The sequence below is a fragment of the Etheostoma spectabile genome, unplaced genomic scaffold (genome assembly GCF_008692095.1).
Source record: "Etheostoma spectabile isolate EspeVRDwgs_2016 unplaced genomic scaffold, UIUC_Espe_1.0 scaffold00012194, whole genome shotgun sequence".
Taxonomy (NCBI): Eukaryota; Metazoa; Chordata; class Actinopteri; order Perciformes; family Percidae; genus Etheostoma; species Etheostoma spectabile.
The window spans coordinates 9,219-13,977 of NW_022603933.1; the positions used below are offsets into that span (position 1 = coordinate 9,219).

The 4,759-nt window shown below is 36.3% G+C and overlaps 1 long non-coding RNA gene across 1 annotated transcript; it reads left to right on the top strand.

Annotated features, from left to right (window-relative positions):
• The first annotated feature begins 1,692 nt into the window (after positions 1 to 1,692).
• LOC116679411 (uncharacterized) lies at positions 1,693 to 4,489 on the top strand. The gene is made up of 6 exons (XR_004329497.1): positions 1,693 to 1,856; positions 2,173 to 2,232; positions 3,311 to 3,394; positions 3,570 to 3,616; positions 3,661 to 3,779; positions 4,403 to 4,489. It is a non-coding gene; the product is annotated as an uncharacterized LOC116679411 (long non-coding RNA).
• Positions 4,490 to 4,759: the final 270 nt, after the last annotated feature.

The window sequence follows — 4,759 nt, forward strand, 5'->3', positions numbered from 1 at the left end:
TAGTGACTAAAGGAACTAGTAACTAAAGGAACTAAAGGAACTAGTAACTAAAGGAACTAGTAACTAAAGGAACTAAAGGAACTAAAGGAACTAGTAACTAAAGGAACTAGAACTAAAGGAACTAAAGGAACTAGTAACTAAAGGAACTAAAGGAACTAGTAACTAAAGGAACTAAAGGAACTAAAGGAACTAAAGGAACTAAAGGAACTAGTAACTAAAGGAACTAAAGGAACTAGTAACTAAAGTAACTAGTAACTAAAGGAACTAAAGAACTAGTAACTAAAGGAACTAGTACTAAAGGAACTAAAGGAACAAGAAACTAAAGGAACTAGTAACTAAAGGAACTAAAGGAACTAGTAACTAAAGGAACTAGTAACTAAAGGAACTAGTAACTAAAGGAACTAAAGGAACTAGTAACTAAAGGAACTAGTAACTAAAGGAACTAGTAACTAAAGGAACTAAAGGAACTAGTAACTAAAGGAACTAAAGGAACTAGTAAACTAAAGGAACTAAGGAACTAGTAACTAAGGAACTAAAGGAACTAGTAACTAAAGGAACTAGTAACTAAAGGAACTAAAGGAACTAGTAACTAAAGGAACTAAAGGAACTAAAGGAACTAGTAACTAAAGGAACTAAAGGAACTAAAGGAACTAGTAACTAAAGGAACTAGTAACTAAAGGAACTAGTAACTAAAGGAACTAAAGGAACTAGTAACTAAAGGAACTAGTAACTAAAGGAACTAAAGGAACTAAAGGAACTAGTAACTAAAGGAACTAGTAACTAAAGGAACTAAAGGAACTAGTAACTAAAGGAACTAGTAACTAAAGGAACTAAAGGAACTAAAGGAACTAGTAACTAAAGGAACTAGTAACTAAAGGAACTAGTAACTAAAGGAATTAAAGGAACTAGTAACTAAAGGAACTAGTAACTAAAGGAACTAGTAACTAAAGGAACTAAATGAACTAAAGGAACTACAGGAACTAGTAACTAAAGGAACTAGTAACTACAGGAACTAAAGGAACTAGTAACTAAAGGAACTAAAGGAACTAGTAACTAAAGGAACTAAAGGAACTAGTAACTAAAGGAACTAAAGGAACTAGTAACTACAGGAACTAAAGGAACTAGTAACTAAAGGAACTAAAGGAACTAGTAACTAAAGGAACTAGTAACTAAAGGAACTAAAGGAACTAGTAACTAAAGGAACTAGTAACTAAAGGAACTAAAGGAACTAGTAACTAAAGGAACTAGTAACTAAAGGAACTAAAGGAACTAGTAACTAAAGGAACTAGTAACTAAAGGAACTAAAGGAACTAGTAACTAAAGGAACTAGTAACTAAAGGAACTAGTAACTACAGGAACTAAAAGAACTAGTAACTAAAGGAACTAGTAACTAAAGGAACTAAAGGAACTAGTAACTAAAGGAACTAGTAACTTAAGTAACCAGTAACTAAAGTAAGTAAAGTAGAATATTTCTCTGAAATGTAACGTAAGAAAGAAGTAACATGAAAAGACTCAAAGTACAAGTACCTAAACATATGGACTGAGGTACAGTACTGTAGTACACACTGTAACAAATTTCTGTAATTTCTACAGCTACATTTTACAGTAACTTCTTGTTTTGTCATTTTACAATGTTTAGCTGTATATTGCAATGCATTATGGGTGAAAACACTATTACAGTAGTTGAGCTTTTTTCCATAATAAACTACAGGCATATTTGCGCTTGACTGTAAATGATGCAGTACAGGTACAGTTATTTACTGTTGAATGCGTTGCACGAGGCAGTTGCTTTACACAAGACCATTTGATGGCGGATTGCTGAGGAGCCACATTGCCACTCCACTCAGCCACAATACGTAAGTATACTATTATGAATAGCCTACATAATTACATTGTGGTTTAACTTGTTAATGCTTGTTGAAATAACCTAAGTTGACCGTGTTTCAGTCTAGTGCAGGCCCTACAATAATGTTCTTATAGCTAGCTAACATTAACTGGAGACTTTTCAGAAGGAATTTTGAACAAGCAATCCCAGGCGAAGCAGTTTAATGCTAAGGTTAAGGAAAGTATAGTGGGTGTAATGTTAGCGTTAACGGTTAACCCTTTTTATATTTATTTTAACTAACTAAGCGTAGTAGTCTGTGTTGTAACGTCAATGTTAACGTCACGCAGGCATGTAGCAGAAGTAGCTAACGCTACCGGACGGTCAGGCGCCCCGGAGTCGGGTCGTTGGTAAGTAACGTTAGCCTAACGTCACAGTGTTTTATTTAGCTATATTTGACTGTCTGACTGTACATTTCTTCACCCTTATAGCTTACACTAGCAAACTGAAGTCAACGTTAGTGGAAAAAAAACTAGCTAGCTTAACCGTATGCATTAGCCACATCGCCTCAGATCAGGCTGCAGACGGCCCATTAACGTTGATACAAAGTCCCGTAGTTAGAAAAAATTGCCTTATTGAAGCGAAAGCCCATCATTAATATATTGTTCGATTTAACAGGTAATGTATAATTATAATAACGTTTGACTTTGCACGACCCTGAAATAGACCTTTTAATTTCGGTTGATATTTAACTTTAACATCTCTTCTATGAACTAAGTTAGAGTCCGACATTAGGATGGCCCCGTTTAAAACATTCGTCATTATTGTTAATGATAGCTGTGTGAAAAAGGCTCGGCTATTTTCTAAGGGGACCCTTGACCTCTTAACTAAAGAAATTCGAATGAAACGGGATGTGAGGCACCCACGAGTCTTCCCTTAACAGACATGGCCACTTTTGGATAATCCAGATGCAGTTTATTTCATGCAGTGCACACGTTATTTTCACCTGTAATAAAAGGGTGTATTTAAATATTTCAGCAGAGTGGGGTCCCCAACAGCCTTGGGGTGCATGAATTTAGTCTAACTAGAAAACTGAGACTGTTGTGGACTCTTAAATGTGTGATGAATTCTTAAATCTTGTCAAACGTTTTTGGCAACAATGAAATAATTCCTTTTCTACAGTGTATCTCAAGTCTTGGTGGCTCAATGTGGTATTTTGGTGGTAACTTGACAATCTTTTTTATCAATTCTTGAGTGGTCAATAATGGCTAAATTTAACATCAAATCTGTGTAAGAAATTATATCAACCCAAACATAGCTGTAACAATTTATTATTTAGAAGAAAAACGGCCATGGAAATATATGATGGCCATGTGGGTGTATAAGGGCTTATACACTCTCAATAGGCGCCTAACACACTGTTTATTACAGATGTTATAATGTTATATTCCAACATAACGCGTGTTTTTCAACTTTTGTATCGTTTAGCCTAGCCACAGGGAGGAGAAACATCCTGAACAGAGCGCCATCGCTGCACAGTGATCAACATACATGGCTGAAGAATCTTTTCAGGTAAAAACATTAATGCGAATATGCCTGAATGTGTAATGTTCTGTGGCATTTCTAAATGTGACAGTTTGGGTGTTGGTAGTGAAGCACTAGTCTTCAGGGTTGTTTATATAATTAATGGCACATAAGTGGTTAGTTAATTAAAGCTGTGTGTGTTTCTTTGTTTTTTTATGTTTAGGTGAATTGCTCACAGCAACCGTTTGGATGCTGAGCATCGGGGGTCAGGTGGTTGTGGCTCGGGGGTCAGGTGGTTGTGGCTCGAGGGTCAGGTGGTTGTGCCTCCACATCCCAACTTCGTGGCTGGGATGGCAGCTTTGTTTTCGAGCTACTACATCTTTAATCTGGTGTACCCGGAGCAAGCATCTTGTACACTAAAATTCATTCAAAGGTAACTATGTGCTTGTAGAATTAGTAGTAGAATGCAGTTGATCATTATTTTGTAGAGTTAGTTATTATGAGTAACAGAGATTTTGTTTTGCTTTAAGTGTACTTACAGTAAATCCCTTAATTAAATGATTTTTGAGTTTATAAAAAGGGTAAGTTAGCAGTTATTTACCTAAATGCTTTAAATCATTGCAGAACCAATTCATTTTATACTAATGACATTCATTCTGAGAGCTGTTAAACTGTTTTGTTGTTTTTCAAACATTGACAATAAAGATCTATTTGATTATACATTTTGAAAAGTAGTTCTGCATTGAGGTAAACTGGGGAATTTAGGCGAATAAACTATAAACTTGTTCTTTTTTATCTGTTGCATTCACAAGAAATCCTAGATGAAAGTTCATTTTACAGTTACGCATACTTTTCTATGCCCACCCTACCCCGACCTTCCCCACTCTGGCTCAAAGCAAACATACAAAAAAGGATCTTTATGCATACACACCCGCATGCATGTACACATATACACACCCACATACAGATTTGCACAGCCGGATGTATTTTGCATCTTGTAGAGCAGTTAAGGCACTTTTTCATGAAGTTTATTTGCATGTGATTTTGTGATTTCAGATGCTTCATCGTACTGAACCCTTCAAGTGGAACCAAGACAACAAAAGTGTTGAGCCAAAAACATGAGAACATACAGGAGAAAGAGAGGAACTGCATGAACCCTTGCGTCTTCTCTCTACTCAACGGGAGGTAGGGGGAGAGGGAGACGTCAACAAATGACAAAAAGTAACACAGATGGTTCCTCGAAATGCTCTCCAAGATTCAGTTCACTAATTAAACACGGAGCACACCGAACAGACTTGAGTCACCAACCTCGCCGGACTGTCCGGACGATTATCGGGTTGGTTCTATCATCGTCATGATGAGCTCTTAAGAAAAATAGAAGTTACCTTCTGAAAACATACAGTATTGTTACAC